The sequence below is a fragment of the Oncorhynchus nerka genome, unplaced genomic scaffold, assembly GCF_034236695.1.
Source record: "Oncorhynchus nerka isolate Pitt River unplaced genomic scaffold, Oner_Uvic_2.0 unplaced_scaffold_919, whole genome shotgun sequence".
NCBI lineage: Eukaryota > Metazoa > Chordata > Actinopteri > Salmoniformes > Salmonidae > Oncorhynchus > Oncorhynchus nerka.
This window is the reverse complement of record NW_027040385.1, coordinates 141776-156775: the sequence shown is the minus strand read 5'-3', so window position 1 is coordinate 156775 and position 15000 is coordinate 141776. Positions and strand designations below refer to the sequence as shown.

The 15000-nt window shown below is 44.3% G+C and overlaps 1 protein-coding gene across 1 annotated transcript in view; it reads left to right on the top strand.

Annotated features, from left to right (window-relative positions):
• The window catches only part of LOC135570704 (oxysterol-binding protein-related protein 10-like), a 136430-nt gene that overhangs the window by 17480 nt on the left and 103950 nt on the right, over positions 1-15000 (top strand). The window lies entirely within an intron of this gene.

The following is a 15000-nucleotide window of genomic DNA, read 5'->3' as shown; positions in this document are numbered from 1 at the left end:
GTTGCTGTGTCTTACCAACTTCTGCAGACACCACAGACAGATCCTGGACCAGATGAGGTCACTTATTACAAAACTCAGAGGTACGTGGAGAGGATGTGTTACGTCATTCTTAGAGCCTGGTCCCAGATCTGTTGGTGCTGTCTTACATATGATGGTGATCACACGAGTTAACAAGACAACACAAACAGAACTGGGACCAGGCTATCTCATCCTTCCCTCTCTCAACCACAGGTTTCCTCTGGTATCTCCTCCACCTCTCTCAACCACAGGTTTCCTCTGGTATCTCCTCCACCTCTCTCAACCACAGGTTTCCTCTTAAATCTCCTCCACCTCTGTCAACCACAGATTTCCTCTTGTATCTCCTCCACCACAGGTTTCCTCTTATGACCTCCTCCACCACAGGTTACCTCTTGTATCTCCTCCACCACAGGTTACCTCTTATATCTCCTCCACCACAGGTTACCTCTTATATCTCCTCCACCACAGGTTACCTCTTATATCTCCTCCACCACAGGTTACCTCTTATATCTCCTCCACCACAGGTTTCCTCCTGTGTCTCCTCCACCACAGGTTACCTCTTATATCTCCTCCACCACAGTCTCCTCCACCACAGGTTACCTCTTATATCTCCTCCACCACAGGTTACCTCTTATATCTCCTCCACCACAGGTTTCCTCTTGTATCTCCTCCACCACAGGTTTCCTCTTGTGTCTCCTCCACCACAGGTTTCCTCTTGTGTCTCCTCCACCACAGGTTTCCTCTTGTATCTCCTCCACCACAGGTTTCCTCTTGTGTCTCCTCCACCACAGGTTTCCTCTTGTGTCTCCTCCACCACAGATTTCCTCTTGTATCTCCTCCACCACAGGTTTCCTCTTGTATCTCCTCAACCACAGGTTTCCTCTGGTATCTCCTCCACCACAGGTTTCCTCTTGTATCTCCTCCACCACAGGTTACCTCTTGTATCTCCTCCACCTCTCTTCACCACAGATTACCTCTTGTATCTCCTCAACCACAGGTTTCCTCTGGTATCTCCTCCACCACAGGTTGCCTCTTGTATCTCCTCCACCACAGGTTTCCTCTTGTATCTCCTCCACCACAGGTTTCCTCTTATGTCTCCTCCACCACAGATGACCTCTTGTATCTTCTCCACCACAGGTTACCTCTTGTGTCTCCTCCACCACAGGTTTCCTCTTGTGTCTCCTCCACCACAGGTTTCCTCTTGTGTCTCCTCCAATAACAACCACTAACCATGTTAGACTGATGTTTCAAAGCAGCTTTTATCTCGATCAAAACCACACCATTTCCACCATAGAGCTCTGGTCTAAAGTAGTGCACTATATAGGGAATAGGGCTCTGGTCTAAAGTAGTGCACTATATAGGGAATAGGGCTCTGGTCTAACGTAGTGCACTATATAGGGAATAGGGCTCTGGTCTAAAGTAGTGCACTATATAGGGAATAGGGCTCTGGTCTAAAGTAGTGCACTATATAGGGAATAGGGGTCTGGTCTAAAGTAGTGCACTATATAGGGAATAGGGCTCTGGTCTAAAGTAGTGCACTATATAGGGAATAGGGCTCTGGTCTAAAGTAGTGCACTATATAGGGAATAGGGCTCTGGTCTAAAGTAGTGCACTATGTAGGGAATAGGGCTCTGGTCTAATGTAATGCACTATGTAGGAAATAGGGCTCTGGTCTAAAGTAGTGCACTATGTAGGGAATAGGGCTCTGGTCTAAAGTAATGCACTATGTAGGGAATAGGGCTCTGGTCTAAAGTAGTGCACTATGTAGGGAATAGGGCTCTGGTCTAAAGTAGTGCACTATGTAGGGAATAGGGCTCTGGTCTAAAGTAGTGCACTATGTAGGGAATAGGGCTCTGGTCTAAAGTAGTGCACTATGTAGGGAATAGGGCTCTGGTCTAAAGTAATGCACTATGTAGGGAATAGGGCTCTGGTCTAAAGTAGTGCACTATGTAGGGAATAGGGCTCTGGTCTAAAGTAGTGCACTATATAGGGAATAGGGCTCCGGTCTATAATAATGCACTATGTAGGGAATAGGGCTCTGGTCTAAAGTAGTGCACTATATAGGGAATAGGGCTCTGGTCTATAATAGTGCACTATGTAGGGAATAGGGCTCTAGCCTAAAGTAGTGCACTATATAGGGAATAGGGCTCCGGTCTATAATAGTGCACTATGTAGGGAATAGGGCTCTGGTGTAAAGTAGTGCACTATGTAGGGAATAGGGCTCTGGTCTAAAGTAGTGCACTATGTAGGGAATAGGGCTCTGGTCTAAAGTAGTGCACTATGTAGGGAATAGGGCTCTGGTCTAAAGTAGTGCACTATGTAGGGAATAGGGCTCTGGTCTAAAGTAATGCACTATGTAGGGAATAGGGCTCTGGTCTAAAGTAGTGCACTATATAGGGAATAGGGTTCTGGTCTAAAGTAGTGCACTATATAGGGAATAGGGCTCCGGTCTATAATAGTGCACTATGTAGGGAATAGGGCTCTGGTGTAAAGTAGTGCACTATATAGGGAATAGGGCTCTGGTCTATAATAGTGCACTATGTAGGGAATAGGGCTCTAGCCTAAAGTAGTGCACTATATAGGGAATAGGGTTCTAGCCTAAAGTAGTGCACGATATAGGGAATAGGGCTCTGGTCTAAAGTAGTGCACTATATAGGGAATAGGGTTCTGGTCTAAATTAGTGCACTATATAGGGAATAGGGTGGCATTTAGGACGCAGCCTCAACATCACGACATTCACACTTAGTCTAGAGGTTTCCTAACTGGCTGCTGGTGTAATGATCTATATATGGGGGTATGTTGAGACTGGAGAGACATACTGTAATAATCTATATATGGGGGTATGTTGAGACATACTGTAATGATCTATATATGGGGGTATGTTGAGACATACTGTAATGATCTATATATGGGGGTATGTTGAGACATACTGTAGTGATCTATATATGGGGGTATGTTGAGACTGGAGAGACATACTGTAATGATCTATATATGGGGTATGTTGATGTTGAGACATACTGTAATGATCTATATATGGGGGTATGTTGAGACTGGAGAGACATACTGTAATGATCTATATATGGAGGTATGTTGAGACATACTGTAATGATCTATATATGGGGGTATGTTGAGACTGGAGAGACATACTGTAATGATCTATATATGGGTGTATGTTGAGACATACTGTAGTGATCTATATATGGAGGTATGTTGAGACATACTGTAGTGATCTATATATGGAGGTATGTTGAGACATACTGTAGTGATCTATATATGGGGGTATGTTGAGACATACTGTAGTGATCTATATATGGGGGTATGTTGAGACTGGAGACATACTGTAATGATCTATATATGGAGGTATGTTGAGACATACTGTAATGATCTATATATGGGGGGTATGTTGAGACTGGAGAGACATACTGTAATGATCTATATATGGGGGTATGTTGAGACTGGAGAGACATACTGTAATGATCTATATATGGGGGTATGTTGAGACATACTGTAATGATCTATATATGGGGGTATGTTGAGACATACTGTAGTGATCTATATATGGAGGTATGTTGAGACATACTGTAGTGATCTATATATGGAGGTATGTTGAGACATACTGTAATGATCTATATATGGGGGTATGTTGAGACATACTGTAATGATCTATATATGGGGGTATGTTGAGACATACTGTAATGATCTATATATGGGGGTATGTTACATTACATTTACATTTAAGTCATTTAGCAGACGCTCTTATCCAGAGCGACTTACAAATTGGTGCATTCACCTTATGACCTCCAGTGGAACAGTAGTGCATCTAAATCTTTTCAGGGGAGGGGGTGAGAGGGATTACTTTATCCTATCCTAGGTATTCCTTAAAGAGGTGGGGTTTCAGGTGTCTCCGGAAGGTGGTGATTGACTCCGCTGTCCTGGCGTCGTGAGGGAGTTTGTTCCACCATTGGGGGGCCAGAGCAGCGAACAGTTTTGACTGGGCTGAGCGGGAACTGTACTTCCTCAGTGGTAGGGAGGCGAGCAGGCCAGAGGTGGATGAACGCAGTGCCCTTGTTTGGGTGTAGGGCCTGATCAGAGCCTGGAGGTACTGAGGTGCCGTTCCCCTCACAGCTCCGTAGGCAAGCACCATGGTCTTGTAGCGGATGCGAGCTTCAACTGGAAGCCAGTGGAGGGAGCGGAGGAGCGGGGTGACGTGAGAGAACTTGGGAAGGTTGAACACCAGACGGGCTGCGGCGTTCTGGATGAGTTGTAGGGGTTTAATGGCACAGGCAGGGAGCCCAGCCAACAGCGAGTTGCAGTAATCCAGACGGGAGATGACAAGTGCCTGGATTAGGACCTGCGCCGCTTCCTGTGTGAGGCAGGGTCGTACTCTGCGGATGTTGTAGAGCATGAACCTACAGGAACGGGCCACCGCCTTGATGTTAGTTGAGAACGACAGGGTGTTGTCCAGGATCACGCCAAGGTTCTTAGCGCTCTGGGAGGAGGACACAATGGAGTTGTCAACCGTGATGGCGAGATCATGGAACGGGCAGTCCTTCCCGGGAGGAAGAGCAGCTCCGTCTTGCCGAGGTTCAGCTTGAGGTGGTGATCCGTCATCCACACGGATATGTCTGCCAGACATGCAGAGATGCGATTCGCCACCTGGTCATCAGAAGGGGAAAGGAGAAGATTAATTGTGTGTCGTCTGCATAGCAATGATAGGAGAGACCATGTGAGGTTATGACAGAGCCAAGTGACTTGGTGTATAGCGAGAATAGGAGAGGGCCTAGAACAGAGCCCTGGGGACACCAGTGGTGAGAGCACGTGGTGTGGAGACGGATTCTCGCCACGCCACCTGGTAGGAGCGACCTGTCAGGTAGGGACGCAATCCAAGCGTGGGCCGCGCGGGAGATGCCCAACTCGGAGAGGGTGGAGAGGAGGATCTGATGGTTCACAGTATCGAAGGCAGCCGATAGGTCTAGAAGGATGAGAGCAGAGGAGAGAGAGTTAGCTTTAGCAGTGCGGAGCGCCTCCGTGATACAGAGAAGAGCAGTCTCAGTTGAATGACTAGTCTTGAAACCTGACTGATTTGGATCAAGAAGGTCATTCTGAGAGAGATAGCGGAGAGCTGGCCAAGGACGGCACGTTCAAGAGTTTTGGAGAGAAAAGAAAGAAGGATACTGGTCTGTAGTTGTTGACATCGGAGGGATCGAGTGTGGGTTTTTCAGAAGGGTGCAACTCTCGCTCTCTTGAAGACGGAAGGGACGTAGCCAGCGGTCAGGGATGAGTTGATGAGCGAGGTGAGGTAAGGGAGAAGGTCTCCGGAAATGGTCTGGAGAAGAGAGGAGGATAGGGTCAAGCGGGCAGGTTGTTGGGCGGCCGGCCGTCACAAGACGCGAGATTTCATCTGGAGAGAGGGAGAAAGAGGTCAGAGCACAGGGTAGGGCAGTGTGAGCAGAACCAGCGGTGTCGTTTGACTTAGCAAGCGAGGATCGGATGTCGTCGACCTTCTTTTCAAAATGGTTGACGAAGTCATCTGCAGAGAGGGAGGAGGGGGAGGGGGAGGAGGATTCAGGAGGGAGGAGAAGGTTGCAAAGAGCTTCCTAGGGTTAGAGGCAGATGCTTGGAATTTAGAGTGGTAGAAAGTGGCTTTAGCAGCAGAGAGAGAAGAGGAAAATGTAGAGAGGAGGGAGTGAAAGGATGTCAGGTCCGCAGGGAGGCGAGTTTTCCTCCATTTCCGCTCGGCTGCCCGGAGCCCTGTTCTGTGAGCTCGCAATGAGTCGTCGAGCCACGGAGGCGGGAGGGGAGGACCGAGCCGGCCTGGAGGATAGGGGACATAGAGAGTCAAAGGATGCAGAAAGGGAGGAGAGGAGGGTTGAGGAGGCAGAATCAGGAGATAGGTTGGAGAAGGTTTGAGCAGAGGGAAGAGATGATAGGATGGAAGAGGAGAGAGTAGCGGGGAGAGAGAGCGAAGGTTGGGACGGCGCGATACCATCCGAGTAGGGGCAGTGTGGGAAGTGTTGGATGAGAGCGAGAGGGAAAAGGATACAAGGTAGTGGTCGGAGACTTGGAGGGGAGTTGCAACGAGGTTAGTGGAAGAACAGCATCTAGTAAAGATGAGGTCGAGCGTATTTCCTGCCTTGTGAGTAGGGGGGGAAGGTGAGAGGGTGAGGTCAAAAGAGGAGAGGAGTGGAACGAAGGAGGCAGAGAGGAATGAGTCAAAGGTAGGCGTGGGGAGGTTAAAGTCGCCCAGAACTGTGAGAGGTGAGCCGTCCTCAGGAAAGGAGCTTATCAAGGCATCAAGCTCATTGATGAACTCTCCGAGGGAACCTGGAGGGCGATAAATGATAAGGATGTTAAGCTTGAAAGGGCTGGTAACTGTGACAGCATGGAATTCAAAGGAGGCGATAGACAGATGGGTAAGGGGAGAAGGAGAGAATGACCACTTGGGAGAGATGAGGATCCCGGTGCCACCACCCCGCTGACCAGAAGCTCTCGGGGTGTGCGAGAACACGTGGGCAGACGAAGAGAGAGCAGTAGGAGTAGCAGTGTTGTCTGTGGAGATCCATGTTTCCGTCAGTGCCAAGAATATGTTGAGACATACTGTAATGATCTATATATGGGGGTATGTTGAGACTGGAGAGACATACTGTAATGATCTATATATGGAGGTATGTTGAGACATACTGTAATGATCTATATATGGGGGTATGTTGAGACATACTGTAATGATCTATATATGGGGGTATGTTGAGACATACTGTAATGATCTATATATGGGGATATGTTGAGACATACTGTAGTGATCTATATATGGAGGTATGTTGAGACATACTGTAATGATCTATATATGGGGGTATGTTGAGACTGGAGAGACATATTGTAGTGATCTATATATGGAGGTATGTTGAGACTAGAGAGACATACTGTAATGATCTATATATGGAGGTATGTTGAGACTAGAGAGACATATTGTAATGATCTATATATGAAGGTATGTAGAGACATACTGTAATGGTCTATATATGGAGGTATGTTGAGACATACTGTAATGATCTATATATGGGGGTATGTTGAGACATACTGTAGTGATCTATATATGGGGGTATGTTGAGACATACTGTAATGATCTATATATGGAGGTATGTTGAGACTGGAGACATACTGTAGTGATCTATATATGGGGGTATGTTGAGACATACTGTAATGATCTATATATGGAGGTATGTTGAGACATACTGTAGTGATCTATATATGGGGGTATGTTGAGACTGGAGAGACATACTGTAGTGATCTATATATGGGGGTATGTTGAGACTGGAGAGACATACTGTAATGATCTATATATGGGGGTATGTTGAGACTGGAGTGACATACTGTAGTGATCTATATATGGGGGTATGTTGAGACTGGAGAGACATACTGTAGTGATCTATATATGGAGGTATGTTGAGACTGGAGAGACATACTGTAGTGATCTATATATGGGGGTATGTTGAGACATACTGTAATGATCTATATATGGGGGTATGTTGAGACATACTGTAATGATCTATATATGGGGGTATGTTGAGACATACTGTAATGATCTATATATGGAGGTATGTTGAGACATACTGTAATGATCTATATATGGGGGTATGTTGAGACTGGAGAGACATACTGTAATGATCTATATATGGAGGTATGTTGAGACATACTGTAATGATCTATATATGGGGGTATGTTGAGACATACTGTAATGATCTATATATGGGGGTATGTTGAGACATACTGTAATGATCTATATATGGAGGTATGTTGAGACTGGAGAGACATACTGTAATGATCTATATATGGAGGTATGTTGAGACATACTGTAATGATCTATATATGGAGGTATGTTGAGACATACTGTAATGATCTATATATGGGGGTATGTTGAGACATACTGTAATGATCTATATATGGAGGTATGTTGAGACATACTGTAATGATCTATATATGGAGGTATGTTGAGACTGGAGAGACATACTGTAATGGTCTATATATGGGGGTATGTTGAGACATACTGTAATGATCTATATATGGAGGTATGTTGAGACTGGAGACATACTGTAATGATCTATATATGGGGGTATGTTGAGACATACTGTAATGATCTATATATGGAGGTATGTTGAGACATACTGTAATGATCTATATATGGAGGTATGTTGAGACATACTGTAATGATCTATATATGGAGGTATGTTGAGACATACTGTAATGATCTATATATGGGGGTATGTTGAGACATACTGTAATGATCTATATATGGGGGTATGTTGAGACATACTGTAATGATCTATATATGGGGGTATGTTGAGACATACTGTAATGATCTATATATGGGGGTATGTTGAGACATATTGTAATGATCTATATATGGGGATATGTTGAGACATACTGTAATGATCTATATATGGGGATATGTTGAGACATACTGTAATGATCTATATATGGGGATATGTTGAGACATACTGTAGTGATCTATATATGGGGATATGTTGAGACATACTGTAATGATCTATATATGGGGATATGTTGAGACATACTGTAGTGATCTATATATGGGGGTATGTTGAGACATACTGTAATGATCTATATATGGGGGTATGTTGAGACATACTGTAATGATCTATATATGGGGGTATGTTGAGACATACTGTAATGATCTATATATGGGGGTATGTTGAGACATACTGTAATGATCTATATATGGGGGTATGTTGAGACATACTGTAGTGATCTATATATGGGGGTATGTTGAGACTGGAGAGACATACTGTAATGATCTATATATGGGGGTATGTTGAGACATACTGTAATGATCTATATATGGGGGTATGTTGAGACTGGAGAGACATACTGTAATGATCTATATATGGAGGTATGTTGAGACATACTGTAATGATCTATATATGGGGGTATGTTGAGACTGGAGAGACATACTGTAATGATCTATATATGGGTGTATGTTGAGACATACTGTAGTGATCTATATATGGAGGTATGTTGAGACATACTGTAGTGATCTATATATGGAGGTATGTTGAGACATACTGTAGTGATCTATATATGGGGGTATGTTGAGACATACTGTAGTGATCTATATATGGGGGTATGTTGAGACTGGAGACATACTGTAATGATCTATATATGGAGGTATGTTGAGACATACTGTAATGATCTATATATGGGGGGTATGTTGAGACTGGAGAGACATACTGTAATGATCTATATATGGGGGTATGTTGAGACTGGAGAGACATACTGTAATGATCTATATATGGGGGTATGTTGAGACATACTGTAATGATCTATATATGGGGGTATGTTGAGACATACTGTAGTGATCTATATATGGAGGTATGTTGAGACATACTGTAGTGATCTATATATGGAGGTATGTTGAGACATACTGTAATGATCTATATATGGGGGTATGTTGAGACATACTGTAATGATCTATATATGGGGGTATGTTGAGACATACTGTAATGATCTATATATGGGGGTATGTTACATTACATTTACATTTAAGTCATTTAGCAGACGCTCTTATCCAGAGCGACTTACAAATTGGTGCATTCACCTTATGACCTCCAGTGGAACAGTAGTGCATCTAAATCTTTTCAGGGGAGGGGGTGAGAGGGATTACTTTATCCTATCCTAGGTATTCCTTAAAGAGGTGGGGTTTCAGGTGTCTCCGGAAGGTGGTGATTGACTCCGCTGTCCTGGCGTCGTGAGGAGTTTGTTCCACCATTGGGGGCCAGAGCAGCGAACAGTTTTGACTGGGCTGAGCGGGAACTGTACTTCCTCAGTGGTAGGGAGGCGAGCAGGCCAGAGGTGGATGAACGCAGTGCCCTTGTTTGGGTGTAGGGCCTGATCAGAGCCTGGAGGTACTGAGGTGCCGTTCCCCTCACAGCTCCGTAGGCAAGCACCATGGTCTTGTAGCGGATGCGAGCTTCAACTGGAAGCCAGTGGAGGGAGCGGAGGAGCGGGGTGACGTGAGAGAACTTGGGAAGGTTGAACACCAGACGGGCTGCGGCGTTCTGGATGAGTTGTAGGGGTTTAATGGCACAGGCAGGGAGCCCAGCCAACAGCGAGTTGCAGTAATCCAGACGGGAGATGACAAGTGCCTGGATTAGGACCTGCGCCGCTTCCTGTGTGAGGCAGGGTCGTACTCTGCGGATGTTGTAGAGCATGAACCTACAGGAACGGGCCACCGCCTTGATGTTAGTTGAGAACGACAGGGTGTTGTCCAGGATCACGCCAAGGTTCTTAGCGCTCTGGGAGGAGGACACAATGGAGTTGTCAACCGTGATGGCGAGATCATGGAGCGGGCAGTCCTTCCCGGGAGGAAGAGCAGCTCCGTCTTGCCGAGGTTCAGCTTGAGGTGGTGATCCGTCATCCACACGGATATGTCTGCCAGACATGCAGAGATGCGATTCGCCACCTGGTCATCAGAAGGGGGAAAGGAGAAGATTAATTGTGTGTCGTCTGCATAGCAATGATAGGAGAGACCATGTGAGGTTATGACAGAGCCAAGTGACTTGGTGTATAGCGAGAATAGGAGAGGGCCTAGAACAGAGCCCTGGGGACACCAGTGGTGAGAGCACGTGGTGTGGAGACGGATTCTCGCCACGCCACCTGGTAGGAGCGACCTGTCAGGTAGGACGCAATCCAAGCGTGGGCCGCGCCGGGAGATGCCCAACTCGGAGAGGGTGGAGAGGAGGATCTGATGGTTCACAGTATCGAAGGCAGCCGATAGGTCTAGAAGGATGAGAGCAGAGGAGAGAGAGTTAGCTTTAGCAGTGCGGAGCGCCTCCGTGATACAGAGAAGAGCAGTCTCAGTTGAATGACTAGTCTTGAAACCTGACTGATTTGGATCAAGAAGGTCATTCTGAGAGAGATAGCGGGAGAGCTGGCCAAGGACGGCACGTTCAAGAGTTTTGGAGAGAAAAGAAAGAAGGGATACTGGTCTGTAGTTGTTGACATCGGAGGGATCGAGTGTAGGTTTTTTTCAGAAGGGGTGCAACTCTCGCTCTCTTGAAGACGGAAGGGACGTAGCCAGCGGTCAGGGATGAGTTGATGAGCGAGGTGAGGTAAGGGAGAAGGTCTCCGGAAATGGTCTGGAGAAGAGAGGAGGGGATAGGGTCAAGCGGGCAGGTTGTTGGGCGGCCGGCCGTCACAAGACGCGAGATTTCATCTGGAGAGAGAGGGGAGAAAGAGGTCAGAGCACAGGGTAGGGCAGTGTGAGCAGAACCAGCGGTGTCGTTTGACTTAGCAAACGAGGATCGGATGTCGTCGACCTTCTTTTCAAAATGGTTGACGAAGTCATCTGCAGAGAGGAGGAGGGGGAGGGGAGGAGGATTCAGGAGGGAGGAGAAGGTTGCAAAGAGCTTCCTAGGGTTAGAGGCAGATGCTTGGAATTTAGAGTGGTAGAAAGTGGCTTTAGCAGCAGAGAGAGAAGAGGAAAATGTAGAGAGGAGGGAGTGAAAGGATGTCAGGTCCGCAGGGAGGCGAGTTTTCCTCCATTTCCGCTCGGCTGCCCGGAGCCCTGTTCTGTGAGCTCGCAATGAGTCGTCGAGCCACGGAGCGGGAGGGGAGGACCGAGCCGGCCTGGAGGATAGGGGACATAGAGAGTCAAAGGATGCAGAAAGGGAGGAGAGGAGGGTTGAGGAGGCAGAATCAGGAGATAGGTTGGAGAAGGTTTGAGCAGAGGGAAGAGATGATAGGATGGAAGAGGAGAGAGTAGCGGGGGAGAGAGAGCGAAGGTTGGGACGGCGCGATACCATCCGAGTAGGGGCAGTGTGGGAAGTGTTGGATGAGAGCGAGAGGGAAAAGGATACAAGGTAGTGGTCGGAGACTTGGAGGGGAGTTGCAACGAGGTTAGTGGAAGAACAGCATCTAGTAAAGATGAGGTCGGCGTATTTCCTGCCTTGTGAGTAGGGGGAAGGTGAGAGGGTGAGGTCAAAAGAGGAGAGGAGTGGAACAGAAGGAGGCAGAGAGGAATGAGTCAAAGGTAGGCGTGGGGAGGTTAAAGTCGCCCAGAACTGTGAGAGGTGAGCCGTCCTCAGGAAAGGAGCTTATCAAGGCATCAAGCTCATTGATGAACTCTCCGAGGGAACCTGGAGGGCGATAAATGATAAGGATGTTAAGCTTGAAAGGGCTGGTAACTGTGACAGCATGGAATTCAAAGGAGGCGATAGACAGATGGTTGAGACATACTGTAATGATCTATATATGGGGGTATGTTGAGACTGGAGACATACTGTAATGATCTATATATGGAGGTATGTTGAGACATACTGTAATGATCTATATATGGGGGTATGTTGAGACATACTGTAATGATCTATATATGGGGGTATGTTGAGACATACTGTAATGATCTATATATGGGGGTATGTTGAGACTGGATACTGTGTAGTGATCTATATATGGAGGTATGTTGAGACATACTGTAATGATCTATATATGGGGGTATGTTGAGACTGGAGAGACATACTGTAGTGATCTATATATGGAGGTATGTTGAGACTAGAGAGACATACTGTAATGATCTATATATGGAGGTATGTTGAGACTGGAGACATACTGTAATGATCTATATATGGGGGTATGTTGAGACATACTGTAGTGATCTATATATGGGGGTATGTTGAGACATACTGTAATGATCTATATATGGGGGTATGTTGAGACATACTGTAGTGATCTATATATGGGGATGTTGAGACATACTGTAATGATCTATATATGGGGGTATGTTGAGACTGGAGACATACTGTAGTGATCTATATATGGGGGTATGTTGAGACATACTGTAATGATCTATATATGGAGGTATGTTGAGACATACTGTAGTGATCTATATATGGGGGTATGTTGAGACTGGATACTGTAGTGATCTATATATGGGGGTATGTTGAGACTGGAGAGACATACTGTAATGATCTATATATGGAGGTATGTTGAGACTGGAGAGACATACTGTAATGATCTATATATGGGGGTATGTTGAGACTGGAGAGACATACTGTAGTGATCTATATATGGAGGTATGTTGAGACTGGAGAGACATACTGTAATGATCTATATATGGAGGTATGTTGAGACATACTGTAATGATCTATATATGGGGGTATGTTGAGACATACTGTAGTGATCTATATATGGGGGTATGTTGAGACATACTGTAATGATCTATATATGGGGGTATGTTGAGACATACTGTAATGATCTATATATGGGGGTATGTTGAGACTGGAGAGACATACTGTAATGATCTATATATGGAGGTATGTTGAGACATACTGTAATGATCTATATATGGGGGTATGTTGAGACATACTGTAATGATCTATATATGGGGGTATGTTGAGACATACTGTAATGATCTATATATGGGGGTATGTTGAGACTGGAGAGACATACTGTAATGATCTATATATGGAGGTATGTTGAGACATACTGTAATGATCTATATATGGAGGTATGTTGAGACATACTGTAATGATCTATATATGGGGGTATGTTGAGACATACTGTAGTAGACATACTGTAATGATCTATATATGGAGGTATGTTGAGACATACTGTAATGATCTATATATGGAGGTATGTTGAGACTGGAGAGACATACTGTAGTGATCTATATATGGGGATATGTTGAGACATACTGTAGTGATCTATATATGGAGGTATGTTGAGACTGGAGACATACTGTAATGATCTATATATGGGGTATGTTGAGACATACTGTAATGATCTATATATGGAGGTATGTTGAGACATACTGTAATGATCTATATATGGGGGTATGTTGAGACATACTGTAATGATCTATATATGGGGGTATGTTGAGACTGAGACATACTGTAATGATCTATATATGGGGGTATGTTGAGACATACTGTAATGATCTATATATGGGGGTATGTTGAGACATACTGTAGTGATCTATATATGGGGGTATGTTGAGACTGGATACTGTAATGATCTATATATGGGGGTATGTTGAGACTGGATACTGTAATGATCTATATATGGGGTATGTTGAGACTGGAGACATACTGTAATGATCTATATATGGGGATATGTTGAGACATACTGTAATGATCTATATATGGGGATATGTTGAGACATACTGTAGTGATCTATATATGGGGATATGTTGAGACATACTGTAATGATCTATATATGGGGATATGTTGAGACATACTGTAGTGATCTATATATGGGGATATGTTGAGACATACTGTAATGATCTATATATGGGGGTATGTTGAGACTGGAGAGACATACTGTAATGATCTATATATGGGGGTATGTTGAGACTGGAGACATACTGTAATGATCTATATATGGGGGTATGTTGAGACTGGAGAGACATACTGTAATGATCTATATATGGGGGTATGTTGAGACTGGAGACATACTGTAATGATCTATATATGGAGGTATGTTGAGACATACTGTAGTGATCTATATATGGAGGTATGTTGAGACTGGAAGATATACTGTAGTGATCTATCATATGGGGGATAAAGTCCCAAGACTGGAAGACAAACTGTATTAGATTATATATATACAGTATGTTGAGACTATATATACTGTACAGTATTATATATTATATGTTAGACATACTTAGTGATTATATATATACAGTATTAGAGACATATAGTGATCTATATAGTATTAGAGATGGATATACAGTATTAGAGATCTATATATATATGTTGAGACAGTATTAATGATTATATATATACAGTATTAGAGACATATATAATACAGTATTAGAGATATATTGATACATACTTAGATGATTATATATATACAGTATTAGAGACATACTGTAATATCAGTATTAGAGATTATATATGATACATACTGTAATTATATTATATATTATTATATATATAAATATACAGTATTAGTATTATCATACATATTAGAGAT